This window comes from Tamandua tetradactyla, chromosome 5 (genome assembly GCF_023851605.1).
Source record: "Tamandua tetradactyla isolate mTamTet1 chromosome 5, mTamTet1.pri, whole genome shotgun sequence".
Lineage (NCBI taxonomy): Eukaryota > Metazoa > Chordata > Mammalia > Pilosa > Myrmecophagidae > Tamandua > Tamandua tetradactyla.
This window is the reverse complement of record NC_135331.1, coordinates 170,326,371-170,348,063: the sequence shown is the minus strand read 5'-3', so window position 1 is coordinate 170,348,063 and position 21,693 is coordinate 170,326,371. Positions and strand designations below refer to the sequence as shown.

Genomic DNA, 21,693 nt, shown 5'->3' with positions numbered 1-21,693 from the left:
AAAGCCAAGATAAAATGGTAGGTGAGTTTCCCATAACTATGAGTTAGGTTACTGAGAGCTTGCCTGAAAAGCTAATAGCTATTTTAAGTCTGTTTCTATGAAAAACATCTGTAGGTCCAAAAATTGGCTGACTACCAATAAGTTCTTGAAAACAACCTATCATATGCTGGGAGATAGCTGGATATTTAAAAGAACTTGATTTACATAAATTCTTTTTAGAGTATATTAAGCAATAAGCATTTCTTGAGTTCCTGAATATGTGTTGCATAAACAATGATAGTACCTGTACTAACATATCACTTAAAACTGAAACATAACTTGGGGCATCATCATACTATATGCTCTACTTTATGTTTGAAATTTTTCATAATAAAAAGGTTAAAAACAAACAAACAAACCTTCAACCATAAATCTAAAAAATCCCCCAAACAAAAAGCATCTACCGAGGGGCAAAATTGGGAGGTTAAGCTGAAAATATATAACAATAATATTATAGGAACCTCTGACAATAAGAACTAAAACTTGAATTTTGAATTGTGTCCATAATATAGACAGTAAATCGCTATCAAAATACTAAAAACATAAGAAATACACCTATTCTGACTCTTTCAAAATCTCACATCACTATTGTTCTTAAGACTGTCTTTCAAATGTGGGAAGTATTACATTAAAAAATCATATATCACATAAAATCAAATTGAGGTAAATCTCTTTATTAAATTTGGTTCAAATGAAGATAAGAGTTTTTGTAAATCTTTGAAGAGCTTAATTATTTAAGTTTCATTTGAATTAGTACTTTCAGAAGCATAAAAGCAAAATATACATTTTCATAAAATTTTGAAATATAATGTCTCAACACTGCCAACTTGATACTTTTCTGTTTTAAGTATTTTAAAATCCTTTGCAATTAATGTAAAAAAGAAAACTTGAATTCATCTTTTTAAGCATGTCTTTATCAACATATTTATTTTTTGTCATTTTATAAAAGTATACTAGACTTCCTAAAATATAATTTTATCAGATTCATAGTTAAATGACTTACTCTTAGATATCTAGTAAATTAATAATTTTTCTTAGAAAATACTTTTACATATTTTATAAACAAAGTATTAAAAAAATCCACAAACGGCTTGATATAAAAGAGAACAATAATTATAGTAGACGAAATAAGAAGTGAAATATGATATACCTTCTATTATGTACCTGTGGGTTTTACAGAATAATCATTACAACAGATGTCCTTAGAGAACAAAAGAGAATGAGAAAGTTTTAAAAGGTGGGGTAAAGGCATGGAAGATATTTTCTATTATCTTCTACTGTGTGGTCTTTCATTGCACTTTCACTTAAACAAAAATGTTTCCCTCATGGGTAAGTTCTGTTTCAAAAGTCCCTTTAACCTCCTGACTACAGAATAATGTGTTTGTGTAGCATATGATTACACCAGACAAGACTGTGAACACATGTGATTTACTCAAAGATCCTATTCTGCTTCCTTTTAAAGATAAAGAATGCATTTCAGTCGATTGTGTATGAGGCTGTGGTAATTCCTTAGAAGGATTTCATTCAAACAGAGAACAGTATTACCTCATTTTAAAACATTAAGATCATAGCCATTTCCTTGGTTTTCATTTTTCTTCCAGGCAATACATCAATTAATACTTTCATTTATTTTAAAGGAGAAAAATTTAAGACAAGAGTAATTACTTTAAAATAATTTTAATTTTTCTTTGTATAAGAAAACACTTCCCATAAAACATTCATATTTCAAAAATCTTTATATTAGAAATAACATGAAAATTTATGTTAAAAAAAACCAAACAAAAACAAAAAACCCCTAAAAAACGAAATGGAAACACAAAAGAAAAAGAAAAAAAAAATCTGTGTAAGAGGAAAGAAACAACTATAACAAAACAACTGCCAACACAACAGCTTTGAAAAGTAGGCCAGATTAAGGTGCAGATCTCATGAAAACAAGCTGCTCACATTCCCAGAACTACAATCCCCTGGGAGGAATCTTGTCCTCTTTAACTTGCTGAGTGGCGGAACCCGTAGGAATTACTTAAACTATGAAAATCCCAAAGCACAGTCCAGACCTAGGGGGAAATGGGGAGAGATATATGACTTGAGCATGACAATTATTTTTTTGTAACAATAGTAAAGAAAACAACCTTAAAGGTAAAGGTTGCATGAGCTCCAATTTCAACAGGTAGGCAATTGTGTATGTATTTAGCAAAAGGCATTTGTTAGCAAAGGAGGAATATACACAATGGATACTTGTGATGTTTTTCTTTAAAACAATATTCTCTAAGGCAAATGACTGGTTACTACATACACTTAAATGGTGTTTAAAATAATAAAAATAGTAAACATTACCTGAGGACTTACTATGTACTTGACACGTTGTTCTAGATACTTCACATAGTTTATTTCACACAATTGTCATAACACTATGAGGTATGAACCATTATTATTACTATTTTACAAATAAATTATTCCTACTCTACAAATAAGGAACTAAGGCAAAGGAAAGTTAACCTACTTGACCAAGATCATACAAGCACAATTCAAACCCAGGTACCTTTGTCTTCAGTGCTCTAGCTTTTAGTTTAGCTCCATTTTTGTTTTTAACTCCATTATCCCACAGAATTAGTCCTCTCAGATTATAAATTCTGAGTTTCTTCTCATGAACTTCCACCTCTCTATCTGACTCATTGTGTTAGACTGTCAGCCTCTCTCCAGTCACTTTGTGGTTTCACTTGTTTCCTTGAACAACCTGGACTCTAGTTAATAATTTCAACTGTGTCCCGAATCTCCTGCTCAGGGCTCTCTTGCTGAAGTCAAACTAAGGTGGACCCTGCCTCCCAACAGCAGTCTCTGCAACTTCTACTGCTTTGCAGCAGCAAAGCATTACTACTAATTTAGTTCAGGAAAAATTCATGCTGCCTGTTTTTAAGTGGGCCTTTGCTACTGCTCAGCAATCCTTTCATTGACCCTTCCCGGTAACCACATCAACTGTTCTAAACTCTCCCAGGACTAAACTCCCAAATGCACCCATCTATCCTTCTGTAAATTATTCTACCATGGATTTAGTTATTTAAAATTCATCCAAAGTAGGGTTACCAGATAAAATACAGGAGCCAGCTAAAAATTTAAATTTCAAGTAAACAAGGAATAATATTGTACTATTATTATTAAATAATTTATATTGCATTATACATGCACGTAATGGAATTTAAATAATAAAAAATAGTAAACATTTATTGAATGCTTACCATGGAAGATATTTTCTACTGTATGGTCTTTTGCAGCACTATATATTTTTTTAATTTATTTTGTATTATCAAACCAAAACAACATACAAACATGAACATTCTTAACATACAAACATTCTGTGTATGGTGTACAATCAGTGACTCACAATATCATCACATAGTAGTATATCCATCACCGTGATCATTTTTTAGAACATTTGCATCACTCCAGAAAAAGAAATAAAAAGAAAAAAGAAAAAACTCATACATACCATACCCCTTACCACTCCCTCTCCTTAACTACTACTATTACCATCTACTCAATAGATTTTAACCTTTGTTCCCCTATTTTTTCTATACCCCCTTACCACTTCCTTTCATTGTTCACTAGTATTTCAATCTACTCAATTTATTTTAACATTTCTTCCCCATATTATTTATTTATTTTTAATCTATATTTTTTACTCATCTGTCAATATCATAGATAAAAGGAACATCAGACACAATGTTTTCACAATCACACAGTCACGCTGTGAAAGCTATATCATTATACATTCATCTTCAGAAATCATGGCTACTGGAATACAGCTCTACAGTGTCAGGCAGTTCCCTCTAGCCTCTTTAATACACCTTAAACCAAAAAGGGGATGTCTATAAAATGCATAAGAATAACCTCCAGGATAACCTCTGGAGTCTGTTTGAAATCTCTCAGCCGTTGACACTTAATTTTGTTTCAGTTTCTCTCTTCCCCCTTTTTGTCAAGAAGGCCTTCTCAATCCCATGATACTGGGATTCACTGCACTATTATTTTAAACAGAGAAAGTTTTCCTCAAGGGTAAGTCCTGCTTTAAATATTCCCTTACTGTCACTATAGAAAAATCAATAATAATGTCTAAAGTGCAGTATTTTGAATGCATTTATACTAAAGTATTATTCTTTGTTTATTTGAAATGAAAATTTAACTGGTATCATGTATTTTATCTGCATGGGACATACAGTAAAAAAATATTGTTCCTTGAAATTCAAAGTTTACAGGGTGTCATATTTTAACACGCTAAATCTAGCAATCCTAATTCAATCAAATTTCTAGAAGTGTTCCTTTAATTTCTAGAAGTATTCTTTCCTTTTTTTCAAAGGTTAATTCTCTGACCTCTGTTATTAATCATCCTCTTAAGTTCCCTTTCTTCCTCATTCTACATATTTCTTCTCTTCCACTTTTAAGCATGATCATATCATCCCTACTGTAGCAGGTTGTATTAATGGAACCAATTTGTTATCCCTTCCTGAATCTATGTTCTTCACAATGTCACTTTGCAATTTCTCTCACTAAAGAGGTGAATTCTATTTCCCTATCCCTTGGATCTAGGCTTAGCCATGTCACCTTCTTTGGACAACAGAATGAGCCAGAAGTGCCAGTGTGTCAGTTTGGAGTCCAGGTCTCAACAGGTCTTGTGTGTTTGTTTGCCGTTTTATACTTCCTCCATCTGCATGAGGATATGCACAGGAGAGCCAGATAATCCTGGAGCAAGGGTGAGGTAGGGTGGTAGAGTAAGGGTAGGGGCTAGGGAGGGGGGATGAGAGGTAAGTGAAACAGGGTCTGGCTACAGCAAAGCACCCAGTAGACTTGCAGATTCATGAGCAAGCCCCAGTTGAGACAAGCCAGCCCTCAGATATTTGGGCTATAATCATAATTATTATGTTAATGGTTTGTTATATAGCAAAAGCTAACTCATAAATTTACTCCAAAAAAATTGACCTTATCCCAACTTCCTTCTTTCTTGTACTCCCAAACTGCTGCGAAAAGTAATCCACCCCCTTACCACTTATTTTTGCTATCCATGCCATTTGTCTTTTAAAATGGTGCTGTCCTCATTCACCTTGGCCTCTCTATAGCACCAGATATTGTAAATCACCTCACAATTTTGTTAGAATTTCCCTTCTTGATTATACTATATTATTCTCTACTTCTTTCATGGTTCCATCTGTATCAGGACTCATCTCTCTTCCACCCTTCTTTTGTGAGTTTATTCATTCCCTCAACAGCAACTATCATATCCCTGCCTCACAAATCTTTATCTCCACCCCTAATTCTGATTTAAGCTCCAGTTTTGTTGGTTCTCAAAATTTAGTGTGAATCAGAATCACCCAGAGGGCTTGTTAAAACTCAGATTTCTGGGACCCCACTCCCAGAGTTTCATATTGCCTAAATCTGGGGTGGGACCCGAGCAACTGCATTTCGGACAGGTGCTGCTGATGCTTACCAGAGACCACAATTTCAGAATCACTATTCTAGTTCCATATTGCCAACTATCTAACAGTTTCTACCCAAGTTATCCACAGACTGCTCAAACATCACATACAGTGTCAAATAGGGCTATTATTATTATTATTTTGGTCTGTTTTTTAATTGTAAGCCCTAGAAACCAATTTAGGCTAATGAAAGCAAAAAAAGGGAATTAATCAGGGATCTCACAGAATCAGTATTAAAGCTGCAGAACCATGCTCCAAATAAGAAAGGAACCAGAAGACTACTTGACGTAGGAGCGTTGCCTCTAGTCTGAAGAAGTAAACTTGTGTCCTTGAGTCCCTCTGTTCAAAATTAAATTCCCAGTGAAAGTCACCTACCCATCCCTTAGCTGTACCAGAGCATGACAAAGGATTATGGTGGGATTAGGCACCAAGGGCTTCTCTTTCTTTTCTCTTCTTAGTTTAGGTCCTCATTAAAAAGCAGGTGGATTACTACAATAGCCTCTTAACTGGTTTTCTTGCCCCTAATCTAACTTCCAATTAATTCTCTATATCATCTTTAAAACTCCTTAAAGATCTCTTTAAAACTTATGTCACTTTCTTCTTTGCCTTATCTGGCATAGTAGTCCTGCCTTACCTTTTTTAAGTAATAAGTTGCTTTTCTCTATGTACGAGTGGTTGGGATACTTTTGCCTTGGCAGACTCATAAAACGGACAGGTAGTCTTAAGAATGCAGGGAATACATCCCACTGTAAGACAAGCACCTAGTCCCTCAGTATCTTGACAGGGGTCAGAAGTGGAGTTTCAAATTTTTGAATAAAGACTCCTGTAGGAGGTTTGAAGAGAAATGTATCTCCCTAGACTGAAAACTCCTTCAGGGCAAGGACCTATTCCTCATTGTATCCTTAGCACCCAGCACAGTGCCTAACACCTAAAAGGCACTTAATGGAATGAATAAAAGTCTTCATTTACAGGCACTCCCCCCTTCAGGTAACTGTACACATCTCCTAACTCATATTCTGGTTGTCATACTCTGCTTGCCTATCGCTTTACCACCAAGTCCTTTCTGTTTACCACTGCTAAATCAAGCAAATTATAATTTTCTGCTCAAAAGTTTCCAACTCCCCAAAGCTGGAAGGGAGTGCATGAAAATGTAGAGCTGTGTTCCAGTAGCGACATTTCTTAAAATGATTGTATAATGGTATAGCTTTCGCAATGTGACTGTGTGATTGTGAAAACCTTGTGTCTGATGCTCCTTTTATCTATGGTATGGACAAATGAGTAAAACATATGGGTTAAAAATAAATTAATAATAGGGGAACAAATGTTAAAATAAATTTAGTAGATTGAAATGCTAGTGATCAATGAAAGGGAGTGATAAGGGGTATAGAAAAAAATTGGGGAAACAAAGGCTAACATACATTGGGTAGATGGAAATACTAGCAATCAATTAGAGGGAGTGGTAAAGGGTATGGTATGTATGAGTTTTTTCCTTTTTATTTCTTTTTCTGAATTGATGCAAATGTTCTAAAAAATGATCATGGTGATGAATATACAACTATTTGATGATATTGTGAGTTATGGATTATATACTGGGCATGGAATGATCATATGGTAAGAATGTTTGTGTTCATATGTTGTTACGTTTAAAATAATAATAATTAAAAAAAAAGTTTCCAACTCCCCAATACCTGTTTCTAACCCTAAACTCCTCAGTAGACAAAACCTCCTATAACCTGCTTCCAACCAATTTTCCTAGGCTTTCCTCCACTCCTCATTTACAATGTTAAACAATCTTCCTCTGTTCTTGTTTGTTATGCTTTTTGGAATGTCCTCCCATGGTATCTACTCTACCGTACTTTCAAAGTCTAGTTAATGTCACCTGTCAGTGTTCTCAATCTGTTTAATCCATGACCCAACACCCCAGGTTCTGATTGTTAATGTTCCTACCCCCACTCCCACTGTCCCCAGATTTTCCTTAACTCCCTGGTTAAGGATCTTTCTATTTGAAGCATTTGTTAATTACTGTCATGTTTGTATACATAACTTCAGAAGAGTTAAACACATTCTGTGGTTTACTAATCTTTTCTACTTCTCAGAAACTGTTGTCTTACACATAGTGGGTGCTGAGTAAAATACACTGAAGAGATGAATAAAGGGGTGTTTGTAATACAAAGCTAGTGTTTGGGGCTAGACCTCTTGACTAGTCCACTGGCTGTGCCAGGCATCCCTGAATTGCTGGAATCAGAGGGTATAATAATAGCTTAGAACCAGACGGTCAGTATAAGCCAATGATCATCAGGTAGAGTCAAATGCCAGGAAGCCAAACACAGGCATCAAGTCAAAAGTACCAAAGACAGAATCTGAAATGAAGGGTATGGAATCAGGCAGAGACATAGTAGAAGCGATAGTAGTTTAATAATAGATTGATAGGGATCTGGGATGGCTAACTTCCTTGGGGGACTGTGTATAGCATTTATCAACCAGTGAGTGGTTTACTGGTAAAATGGAGTTGCCTAAGCATTAGATGGGGGACTGGCAGCCATTTGTCATTTCCAGCAAAGAAACATATACATAAAAATAAAAAAATAGATAACAGCAAATACAAAGAAATCAAATATACCTGGCTTTGAGAGGTAGATTTAATTTGAGCTCTATTTTCTTGCCTCTGCCTTGTTATTGGAATTTGTTTCATATATTTGCACAAGTTCATATTCAAGTTCTAATACAGTTTTTTGACTCCCTGATAGTATGGATAAAGGAAAAAAAATATTTTGAGAGGCAGTATCAGAACATCCAACATCAAACATAAAACCTCAGATTTTCTTTTGCGAATAGTTTTAGACTTTTAATGAATCTACCAGTAAAGCTGCAATAAAACCCTAAAATTAATAACACTTGATTTTTCTACATCAACTGTTCATAGACTGGCAAATTCTAAGAGTACTTTACAATAGTTTTTTTAAAACCCTTAAAAACTTTTCAAAAATCCTGAATATAAGAAGTGCATATTTTATCATCAAGAGCTCTAAGAAGCTTAATTCCTATAGCTACCTTGCCCTATAAAGCATGTTTGCCTGTTAATCTGTGAGGTTGGGTTAAGTAACTCTCTGCCACACACGGTGTATCCTTGTACTAATCAGCACCAAACATTGTGGCAAAGACTAATGTCTACATGAAAAGCACAGCAAAATTCCTTTTAAATTCTATTATAAATGTGCAGTAGTCCTCTGCATGAACCATAAAACTTTTTTTATTAATTTGTTTTTTTTAATTTATTAATTTAAAAAATTAAGAACAAAAACATTAACATATTTTGTCCTACATATATAATCAGTAATTCTCAGTATCATCACATAGTTGCAAATTCATCATTTCTTAGAACATTTGCATCAATTCAGAAAAAGAAATAAAGACAACTGAAAAAGAAATAAAATAACAGAAAAGAAAAAGATTATACATACCATACTCCTTACCCCTCACTTTCATTTATCACTAGCATTTCAAACTAAATTTATTTTAACATTTGTTTCCCCTCTTCATTATTTTTATTCTATATGTTCTACTTGTCTGTTGACATGGTAGATAAAAGAAGCATCAGACACAAGGTTTTCACAGTCACATTGTGAAAGCTATATCATTATTCAATCATCATCAAGAAACATGGCTACTGGAACACAGCTCTACATTTTCAGGCAGTTCCCTCCAGCCTCACCACTACATCTTGAATAACAAGGTGATATCTACTTAACGCCTAAGAGTAACTTCCAGGATAACCTCTCCACTCTGTTTGGAATCTCTCAGCCCTTGACACTTTGTCTCATTTCACTCTTCCCCCTTTTGGTCAAGAAGGTTCTCTCAATCCCTTGATGCTGAGTCTCAGCTCATTCCAGGTTTTTTCTCAATCCCTTGATGCTGAGTCTCAGCTCTTTCCAGGATTTCTGTCCCATGTTGCCAGGAAGGTCCACACCCCTGGGAGTCATGTCCCACGTAGACAGGAGGAGGATGGTGAGTTTGTTTGTTGTGTTGGCTGGAGAGAGAGGCCACATCTGAGCAATAAAAGAGCTCTCTTGGGGGTGACTCAGGCCTAAATTTTAAGTAGACTTGACCTATCCTTTGCGGGGTTAAGTTTCATATGAACAAACCCCAAGACTGGGGGCTCAGCCTATAGCTTTGGTTGTCCACACTGCTTGTGAGAATATCAAGAATTCAACTTGGGGAGGTTGGATTTCTCCCCATTCTCACCATTCCCTGAAGGGGACTTTGCAAATACTTTTCCACTCACTGATCAAATCACTCTGGGATTCATTGGGGCAATTTTATTAATTTGAATTAAATGGTAAAGTACTGCTTTAAAGCCTATATTATTTTTTCTTATATTTCTGAGACGATAAATTCTCATGCTAGTTTCTTTAAAAGTTTTTTAATTTTTTTTTAAAAAAGTGTTTTGGCAGGCAACAAAGAAGAATAGGGAGATCACTTACCAAGGAGCTAGGTAACCTGTATCCCATTCACCACTGGGATCTCCAACAAGTCATTTACTCGAAGTCTCAGCTTTCTCATCATAAGCTCTTGAATTATCTCGACAGGAAGATTGCATTGAATCGTTTGTGAATGTTCTGACATGGTAGTTCTGCAAAGGGAGGGCCTTGGTAACTTTGTTTTTCGAAGTCTCATAAGGGATTCTGATGTAATTACTGGTTAAGAACAAATCATTTTAATTATAAATAATTTCTTAGGTCTTTTGCAATTCTAAAAGTATAGTTTTTACATCCAATCAATGGCATTTTAATAGTTCCTGGCTTTCATCATTGCTCTTCTTGTGAATGAATAAATATATTTTAGGGCACCATATAACCTGCCTCTAAATGATGAATAGCAGTTAACAGTTATTGAGTGCTTACCAGCTCTAAGTAGTTTACGTGGATCAACTCATTCAATATATGTAATTCAATCCTCACAACATTATGAGGTATAAGTATTAGTATTATCTTCTGTACATTAAAGATGTGAAAACTGAGACACAGGAAAATAATTTGCCCAGTCACACAACATTAAGCGGGAAAACTGGGCTGCAGAACCTAAACTCCTATCCAGTATGCTACACTGCCAATAAATAAACTACACACAAACAGTACCCTGTTTCCCATCCAAGTAGCACTGCTTTCTCTGCTACTATAGGGAAAATGAAGGATGTGCATTTAGAGAATCTTTGGGATCAGAAATGATGGGAGGGGGAAGCTAGGAAAGGCAAGAATGAAACCACTCAAGGAAGCTCGGTTAAGGGCCCTGGCTCAGAGAATGGATTGACAGAAGCCCCTTGTCATGGTCAGGTTCATGTGTCAATTTGGCCAAGTAGTGGTACCTGTTTGTCTGGTTGGGCAAATGCTGGCCTGTCTGTTGCAATGAGGACATTTTATAGAATTAAATCATGAGCACGTCAGCTGTATCCACAGCTGATTCCATTTGTAATCCGCCAAGGGGAGTGTCTTCTGCAATGAGTGATGCTCAATCTAATCACTGGAAGCCTTTTAAGGAGGATTCAGAAGAGACAGGCTCTCTTCCTGCTTCGGCTGGCGAGCCTCTCCTGTGGAGTTTGTCCAGACCCTCCATCGGAATTGTCGGCTTCACAGCCTGCCCTTCGGATTTTGGACTCTGCATTTCCGCAGTCACGTAAGACAATTTTATAAATTTTATATTTGCAAGTGTTCCCTGTTGATTCTGTTTCTCTAGAGAACCCTAACTAATACACTCCTCTAAAAGGGGTAACTATCCCTAGGAGTGATTTTCCATCATCACTTCATCCCAAAATGCTTGAAAAATATCTTTTTGACTGATCAAATATTAGTTAGAATTTTTTTTTGAGCTAGACCCAAAACTGTAAATAAAACAGGAAAATAAGCACAAGGCTAAGTTAGAGAATGAGAGAGTATGGTAATAACAATTGAAATAATTCCGTCTGTTAATATTTCTGGATATACAAAGGAGAATTTATAATACTATGCCTTAGCATACAGAGTATGAGACTCAGATGCTAAGACTAACAATAAAGTATGACCTTAGTACAGGGGAGCAGATATTCTAGAATGGGGATCCTTCCCCCTTCTCTATGAGCTTTAAGTCTAAAATAGGTCATACAATGCAGAAGTAAGCAGCTGTTTAAGAAAAATGGGTAGTATTCCCCTCATTTATAAGACAAATCTTTCTTTCATCTTTCAGACTTGGCAATAAACTCTGATTTACATTTTCATCTTAAGGCTAGGTCTTGTCAGCTAAAATCAAATGGAGAATAAAATGACCTGCTAATTCAAGCAAGAAAAATTTCAGCTCCTTGCTCCCAAGAATTTAAAAAAATAAATGCTTTAGTCTGACTGTTGAATCGTTAAATTGATATTTCTTTCAGTCTCTAGTGTCTTGGAGCAGCTAGAAGGAAAAATCTAAAATTGTGAAACTGTAACCCACACCAAAGTCTGAAGTCTGTTCTATAACTACTTGTTATAATATACTTTGAAATATATTGCTTTTTTGTATATGTTCTATTTCACAACAAAAAAATTTTAAATAAATTATGGAATAAATAAAATGTGGTATATACATATAATTGGAATATTATTGAGTCTTAAAAAAGGAATGAAGTCCTGATACATGCAACAACATAGATGAACCTTGAAGACATCATGGTGAGTGAAATATTATACAATCTCACTGATCTGAAATAATTAGAATAAGCAAACTCAGAATCTAGAATATAAGCTATGAGGGGACAGGTTGGGAATAGGGAATGAAAAGTTAAGGCTCAAAATGTACAGGGTTCCTCTCTGGATGATGGAAATGTTTTGGTAATGGATGGTGGTGATATTACACAAGATTGTGAACATAATTAACAGCACTGAAAGATATATCTGAATGTGATTAAAAGGAGAAATGTTAGATTATATATATTGTAACAACAACAATTAAAAAAATCCCTGGATTTACCCTCACAACAGCAAACCCTAAGCTAAACCATGGAGTACAGTTAATAGTACAATTATAAAAATGTGCTACTGTTCAATTGCCCCAGTTTTGGCTTGAGAACACCTAGTGAGGGCACTGGGTATAGTTTCCCATTACTCTTTTTTTCTTTTTAAGTGTAAAAACACAGATATACAAAGGTTTTTTATACTCTTGAAAGACCAGGGTGGCATTCTATTTCCTGACAGGCTGATCTTAATACAAAAAATCTCTACCTTCAGTAAGCTGAAAACTGCTGTTACTGATGGCTTCAAAAGATCACTGTCTGCCTCAGAAAGCTGCATGTTTTGCCCAAGTCATACAGAAGTCACTAGATGAATACCATTTGGCTATCAAATGGTGCGGTGTAGAGGGTAGTGGCAAAATTATTCTTGTAGGACCAATCATATGTCTGGGAGTATGCGTGGAAAAGAAGAAAATGTCAAATGATTCCCAATGTCAAGAATCTTATAACTTATTGGTCAATTAGATGATATTTGAGCTCCAAAGCCATGTTTTATATTATTTGTGAAATCACCCACAGCATCTAACATAGGACCTTGTAGGTATCAAGAAAAAATTAAAAATATAAAAAGTACAGAATTAAGCAATTAAATACATGTTTAAATAGGTAACAGAAGAGATAGCAAGCGCTTGTGCTGGTGTCATTGTAATCTATGGAATAACTACAAAAATCTTGCTACTATTCTAACTTTATACTTTTTATTTTGAGCATGTATTAACACAGTAAGATCCCTACTACTCACTGAATTCTTTATGACAGAAAAGGGTGGGGTAGGGTTTTCCTGGCCTTGAGGTTAGGCTTATCTGGGACTAGGGCATGAAGAGTAACACAGTACAGTTAGTATATATAAGAGGAACATAATTGAATATGGAGTTCTGGGGAAGGCTTCTTGTGGAAGTGGTCCTTTGAGCTGAAATCTAAAGAAAGAGTTAACTGGGCACAAAGGTGGGGACAGGAAGAGCAAACCAGGGCAAAGGAATATCACATGCAAAGCTTCTACAGAAAAATGGATCATGGCACATACAATGAACTGATGTTCCTGCCAAATAATGAAGTACAAAGTAAGTTCCTTGAAAACTTAAGGAATGCATAAAAAATGGAGCAAAGTTTTCAGTCTAAAAATGTTCGGTGTGATATTTACAGTAATATAAAATTGGAAACATTCTGTTGTCAGCTAACAGTGGGATAATGGGTAGGTAAACTACGGTATATCCACAGCACGGCAAATTCACTATCTATTAAAATAATGTATATGAAAGATTTTAATTTGCATGGAAGCTTCTGCTATAATGCAAAATGAACAACCAGGACATTATTCCATGATTTATGTATTTACAGAAACACTTTCTAGAAGTAAATGGTAAAAATATTAACACTGCCTCTGGGATTGAGTATTCCATGTTTTCTATATGGTTTTCTGTATTTTCCAAGCTATGTATTTAAAACTTTTAAAATTGGAAAATGTATTTTATTGAGAAAACAAGGAAATATAAGGGTTGATTTGTTATTCACGCATATGAGAATAAATAGGCTTTCCTAAGTTCTGGAATGAGGATGTAGGATGAGGATCAAAACCCAGGAGAGTTCAGGGTCAATAAGGAAGATTATTAGTGGAAGTTTTCCTAGAATATGATTTAAGCTGAATATAAAAGTGCAGTGGGGACTTTGGGACCAGGGGAAACTACCCTAAGATATGCTACTCTGTATAGATAGATACCTTGCTTTTGTGATTTTGTTTCTTGATTATTTAAATTGGGAACTCAATCTACCCTTTCTCTGGTGGGTTTGATCTCTCCCTGCCTATCCATAATCCATCTGAAAGGCTCCAATATCAAGCCTGGATAGTTCATTTAAATATGGGTCCTGGAGAGCTCAGCATCAGTTCTAATATTACTCTATTCTGAAAGCTACTTTTATTTTTGTTCCTCAAACATCATTTTTAATTTACAAGCTCACTACCCCCTCCCTTAAGACTATCACTCCTAATTTATGGAAGTTGGAGAGTCTTTAAAAAAAAGTTGTTGCTTCTCCCAGTAACTAAGTAGATTAATTGGTTACAAAGATATGAACAGAGGGAAGATCTTTGTTCAGGAAATTTATCTCTCATCACAATGATTAATTTGACTTCTCTTTGGTTTAAAAATGATTGAGAAATGAAACATCATTCTTTTGCCCAACACATATTTTATTAATAATTCAGGTAATAAATATTTATGGGCCTAACTTGCACCCAGGCAGGTGCTATGGATAAATTGGGGGAACCTGTATATAGACTTTTGGGACCAGGTAGTATTGGTATCAATTTCCTTCAGAGTTTGCCATTCTTATTTAGGGCTTCCAAACTTCCTCAGGGAGGAAATGAGTTACTTTTCCATCACGGTTTTACAAAGGCAAGGGAGCGGATGAAGGCCCGGGTAAAAATTTCCTTTAGACCAGATCTGGGTTTGCAACTGATTGGATAATTTTGTGTGTTGCAGGAGCCATCCTATCCACTGTAAAATGTTTAGCTGCATCCATGGCCTCTACTCAATTGAACAGTAGCAGTCCCTCAGAAGTGATAATCAAAAATGTCTCCAGACATTTCAAAATATTCCCTGGTTGAGGACCACTGGACTAGATGCATCAGATATTTAACCTTACTACAGTTAAGAAAATTAAATGATGAAGGTGAAAGTAAAGAAAGAGGTAACACAATCAGAGAATAATTTACCTTGAATTTTACTGAATTTACTACAATATAGCCACACTATTGAATAAAATGGAAGATATGGTCTTGTTAAATTACTATCCTGGGGCAGGCTACAGTGACTCAGCAGCAGAGTTCTTGCCTGCCATGCCGGGGACCCAGGTTAGATTCCTGGTGCCTGCCCATGCAAAAAAAAAATTACTATGCTGTTCTGCCTGTTCCCTAGTTCACAGAGATGAATGAAAAGACATTGACAAGACAGGCTATTTCCTAAAATAGAACTACTAGTATAGAGACCTTATTCAGAAATTTTTTAATAGAGTATAGGAATAAAAGTAACAGATCTGCAGTTAGGAGGCAAGCATAGGTCCTTGCTAAATAGGCTTCCTTTCTTTGGGCCTCAGCTTCATCTGTAAAATGGAAGCAATGAAAAGGAGAAAAACATGGTTGTAAATTGAACTTTCAATTTTTAACTCAATAAATGTTACATACATACATACATATATATATTTGAAGCCAGGATATAAAAAAAGACATGGTCCCTTCCATCAGGTAGATACATCTATTAGAATGACAAATAAGAGACTATAATAATATAAGAGTTATAACTGAAGTATGCATAAAGGGCAAGTGGAAGTGGCATTTTAGCTAAAATTGGAAAGAGGAATTGCCAAAGGCAAGAAGGGTGACGGTATTCCAATAAGAAAGGCAAAAGCAGAGATTCCATGCTTTTACAAAAAGAATGGCATGTTTGAGGAACTATAAGTACTTGAGTAGTTCTCGAGGATAAAATGGAAATGCAGGTGAAAAAATAGATGAAATTGGATATCTAGGCCAAACTCCATGAGGCTGTTTGCCATGAAAACTTTTTATACTTAAATTTATGTAGTAGACAGATTATTCTTGCAGTAGTGTGGAAAATAAGATTGGAGGGGAATGAGGCAAGAGATCAATCACTGCAGTCATCCACCTAAAGAGATTACGTGGACAGGCATGGGGATTATTCAGCAGAGAATGAGTGGGACTTTAAGTCAGAATGTTGGGGGAATTTAAGCTAAGGTTTATTAAACATTTTGCTAAGCACGTTTTTTGTAATGCCTCATTTACTCCTTATAACATCCCTAATAGGGATAGAAAACAGGCCAATTTGCTAAAAGCTAATTTGCCAAAGAATCACTTTGCTAAATTTACTAAAGACTTGTTTTAGGGTGTATTATCTTGAATATATTTAATAATGAATTCTTTGGCAAAATTACTTCTTAATGAACCAGTTTTGGTGAAATGACCTAGAACTTAATGTCAGCATATACAATTATTCCCATTTTACTGAGGAGAAGCTGAGGTACACAGTTAGCAAAAGAAGTGCCAGGTCTTCAGAGCCAGAGTTTTTAATCCCTAAATGGCTAATAGTTATAGGGATGAAGGAGATGGAATGATCTGGGACATCTTGTTTCAGCTATAATATGCCACGATGTTAATATTCTTAAATGAAGAACTAAAACTTTGAAAAGCAAAATAAATAGAATTCAGTATAATATGAATATCATAGCTTGTTAGAGCAGATTCTTTAATTTTTCTTTGGAGCTTTTTTCCCATTCAGCAAAGTGATGAAAAAATATAATGAAGGTAAGATGGTTCTCTTTGCTTTTATGTGGTTACTCTGCTCTTTTCTTAACTTACCAGAAATTGTCTTCTGTCTGGAGTCAACTACCAATTATATGCATGTGACACATAAAACACACTAATGGCCTCTAAACTTTCCTCCTAAACATTTGTTTCCTCACCTACATTATAATAAATATGCATAATACAAGGCTATTCAAATTCTGTAGATGCCTGTTACCACAGTGACAAATGAGATAATATATGAAAGTTAACCATCAAGTGCCAGTAAACCTATAGGTGGTATTATTTTTCTGACAATGAGGAAAAAAGTCCAAAGGTACAAGGGAGCATGTTTATGAGCAGAGGAGATTTGTGCATTGTGTGTATCTGTTCTTGTGCACCGTTTGCACATAGCCTTCAGGAATTCCTCAGAAGTGCAGAATTCTGGTGGATTTCAATGTGTGGGAATTCAGAGAGAAACAAAAAAAAAGTCAAGACAGGAACTGCAGAGCATTAAACCAAGCAAAGGGCCCTGTGTGACTGTACAGGTAGTGTGCCCATGAAGTGGACCCTGAGCTCAGTATTTCTGCTTTCCTTAGTTATGAGAGTTTGACGTATTTTTAACTTGACTCTGTATTTTGCTCTGCTTATTGACAGTCCCTAGCAAAAACCACACATGACTTTTCTCATGTCTACAATGATTATGATTCCTAGCTGCAGAGTGGAGACCATTCTAGGAGTTCAATGGAGAGCAGTAACCCTTCTTTGGGGACAATGAGAAATGAATGGGGCATTTCCAATTGTCACAGTGGCATGTGGCACAAGGGACATTAAATATCCTACACAATGAAGAAGTGTTCCATCCAAGATGCTAGGAGAAGCCCCTTGAGAAACAGAGTTCAGGGTCCACTTCATGGGCACACTAACTATACACTTGGGCATGCTACCTGTACAGTCACACTGGGCCCTATGCTTGGTTTAATGCTCTGCAGTTGCTGTCTTTAATAACTGTATGTTTCAACTTATGTTTTGTATGTTTGAACACAGGTAGAAGGTAACAGTGTTATGTCTGTGACTGAGTAAATGGAGGCACTGAGAGATGAGAGGTTATGCATTCCATGAAACTATAACCTGCTTCAAATGCAAGAATGAAGTCAATAGCATTCTAAGAAATACAAGTGACTGAAGAACCCTATTAATATCCTTTTAATTCATGTGGACTTCTCTGTATTAGCTAACCATTTATGCTGAAAATGATGACTGAGAAGAGGATAGATAGAGCAACCCATAGTTCTCTTTCCTTTTAGCCCTTCCTTAGAGAATGTAGGTAGGATATGTGCATATCACAAAGGGAAACAGAAACAGTTTAGCACTGTGCAGTGCTTACAGTATTCTGGTAAACGCAAAATACAGATGCATGAACAAGCTAAGAAATAAAAACTGTAATTTCAGTGATTCCACATGAGGTGAATGCTTTTGCATTTGCTGGTAAAAATGGCATTGCACAATATAAAGATGGATAAGAAGCAAATTTTAAAAGTGTCATGACAAGCTGAGGGAGAGATAGTGGAAGAAAAAAGCTTCATAATTTAGTGCATATAATGGCATTTTTTTCTGCTTTTGGAACAAGGGCTACACGTTTTCATTTTGCATCAGGTCCCACAAAGTATGTAGCTGCCCCTGGCTGAATTAGTTAAAGCAGAAAGGGATTAAAAGATATTATTTAGCTCATAGATCTCTGAGAATACCCAAGAACCAGGCTTGGATAATATACAGCTAAAAACAACATCCAGGAAAAACCAAACCAGGAAGAAAAACCATTCCACACCACATGGCTGTTCTAGAGGAAGCTCCTTCCAACATCACCAACTAGTCAGCACCTCTGACTCCTGAAATGGATACTTGAACTCCTCCCCAGCTTCCCAAAAGAACCACACATCTCCACCATGTTTTTTTCCAGAAGATCCCCTCTCCTTGAGTGTAGCATTATTTTGCTCGCTTTCATATCTAAACCTCGAATGATCACATCTGATTGACAGAAACTAGGTCATGCAGTAATGTGCTGAAGTTGGCGCCTGACTGTGAACTAACTTCACATTTAGAGGAGCCACTTTGGTAGCTTAGGGGTATCTATCTGTGTAATGAAAATTGGCTAAGGCTACAAATCAGAGTCCTCCTGGTTCCCCTGCTACTGTTAAATATTAACCAGACACCACTGGTTTCATGCCAACACTCTAGCTGCAAGGGAGTCTTAGAACCTTAGTTCTAATTTTCTAGCTTCTCAAGTACAGAAAAGCAAGCTAGAAGGGGGCTGGATGAGTGTTGAGTGAACAATCTTGGAGGATCTGCCATAAAATTGTGGTAGCTATTGCCTCCTGTCCTAGATTATAAATTGCAAACAAGATGCTAACAAACATTAAATAGGGTTGGTATTGAAGGCTGAGCAAGCCTTACAAAAGCATGACATGATGAGTATAGGTCAATGAAACAGAAGAGTTAATAAAATGTTAAAATACATTTCTGTGATACTAGATTATAAACTCTAAAAGGGCAGGGATCATGTCTGTCTTGTTTACCACCATATTTCAAATCACCTGACAAATGTGTGGCCACTAAACAACAAAAAGATATTTTAAGATATTAGGTATAGATTCAGAGTTCAGTTTTGGCATTTATTATATACTAGGTAGGTAAGACAATTCTAAGTGATTTTACTGTTTCTGGATGAGTTAGATTTCTGGATGTCGATAGTTTGCTATTACACGTTCACATACATTATCTCATTTGAGCCTTATAACATCCCTGAGAAATTAAGACAGGAATTACTATCCATTTCATAGCTGAGCGAACAAATTCCAAAAAATAAAATGACTTCCAAAATTTATTTGGCTAGTAAATAAATGATAGCTTATGATTCTCATGTCTTAACTCAAAATTTCAGTGCTCTTACTTCAGGAAAAGTGTTTTCATAAAATAAAATCGATAGTGATTAATTAGGGGAATGTTTTCAATTTGAGCATCAAAAACTAGATTACACGCAAGGTACAACATCCTCATTTCATGCTGCAAATGTTTTTCCTAGAGAGTGAACATTTTCTTGGAGTTCTAGGACTTGAACTATGGTTGTAATTGCCATTTCTTAAAGTAAATGATTCAAGAGGTAGGGGGAAAGAGAGCCTCTTCTATTAACAGCTAATCTGTGAATTTGATGCTTTTACCTGTTTCTAGTTAGGAAAAGTATAATTGAAAAATTATGGATGCACTTGATTATAAAACAGTACACAGGTTCTCAAATTTTATTTTATTGCTTAAGAATCATGGGGTAGAGAATTGGATTATTATCAATACAGATTACCAGGCCCTATTCCAAAAAAAATGATTCAGTAAGGATCAAAATATTAAATATTAAAAAACTCAGTACAATAGGACACTGAAATCACTGGAATTGTGCATGACATTTAGCTTGTATAAAATATTTACTAGAAAATGCATTTTTAGCAAGGTAGCCCTATTTTTAAATCATTTCTAAAATTTTGTATCAATTTAAGAATTTTTGCATCTTAATGTTTTTAGGTACTTCCTGTGCTTTAATAGAAATCTTGCCACCTATGTTTATAATTATGCTCTGAGGTTAAAAACTGCAGACTAGTTTACTGTGGTAATCAGTTTCAAATCTCCTGGTGTATAAATTCTTACTAATACTTATGTTTTGGAATTTATAGACAACCTATTTGCAGTGACCTGTCCTTTAAGCCTTTTGATTTTTCTATTTGAAGAGCCAAAATGTTTCCAAATGCGGATCTCCTAAAGTACTTTAAATATATGGTGACCGACTAACGCTTATAATGCACCTGTGTATTTGTGTGAAACAATGCTCTCTACTTTGAATGGATTGAAAATAACTGTCAAAGTCCTAATTCGGGGCATATTTTCAACTTGAAACATGGTTTCTGTCTCCTATTGCTTAGAATCATTTTGTTAAGAAGAAACCCTTAAGGATTAGTTTTAAGAAAAGCCCTCTCATTTTATGGAGTAGGAAAAGGAGGCTTAGAGAGACCAAATGACTTGTCCAAGGTCACGCCCAATGTTAGTGACCATATATATCGGACAAAAACCCATGGGTTCCAATTTAATGGCAACCCAGCTTCACCTGCTATTTCATCACCTCCTCTTTTTTGTTTTAATTCCACAATTGCCTTTCTACTTCATCCCTCTTGATTCTCGGATAAAGCTATTTTCTCTAATAGTTCTTTTTCGCTTTCTTGCCTTCGGGTTGTAGAACGTTGCAAAAGGTTTTAATCAGTAACACTTGGAGTCCACATCTAATGCGGGGCTTTTCCTTCGGCCAAAAATTTCTCTGAGAGTATCTTAATCCTGCATTCCGCTAGGGGAGGACCGGGAGGAGGGAAGTCACTGGGAGCTGACAAGTCCTTACATGTCCAAACACCCGCCCGAATCTCAGGCTGCGGGGCCGAGGAGGAAACCAAGGAAGGATATACGAGGGCGAGAGGGAAGGAAAGGGGCGGGGGAAAAACACCACGGTGGGAAATCCCAGTACACTGGATCTGTCAACCCCTGGCAAAGCTGAGCAGAGCCGGGCGTGCATAAATCTCATTAACTTGCCCGGCGCAGACACTGCAGCAGCAAAGAGGAGGGGCGAGAGGGGCGAGGCGGGTTGGGGCGGCGCACTAAGCAAAGCGCCTGAGCCGCCCTTTTATAGGCCGAAGCCCGCGCTCGCGCGTCCCCGCCCCTCCACCCCCCGGGCCACGCGCGGGAGCCGCGGCGCTACTTGAGAAGGGTCGGTTTCGCCGACCGCCCTCCCGCGAGGCCGCGAACGCACGAGATCTACGCCTCGCCTCCCTCCTCCCGCGGGCGGGCTTTCTTAC

The 21,693-nt window shown here is 36.3% G+C and overlaps 2 long non-coding RNA genes across 2 annotated transcripts in view; both read right to left on the bottom strand.

The window, feature by feature from the left end:
* Positions 1–21,693, bottom strand: part of LOC143685074 (uncharacterized) — a 99,025-nt gene that overhangs the window by 76,712 nt on the left and 620 nt on the right. The window lies entirely within an intron of this gene.
* Positions 1,133–21,683, bottom strand: LOC143685075 (uncharacterized). The gene is made up of 3 exons (XR_013176360.1): positions 9,983–21,683; positions 8,122–9,528; positions 1,133–2,093 (listed from the first exon to the last, which is right to left on the bottom strand). It is a non-coding gene; the product is annotated as an uncharacterized LOC143685075 (long non-coding RNA).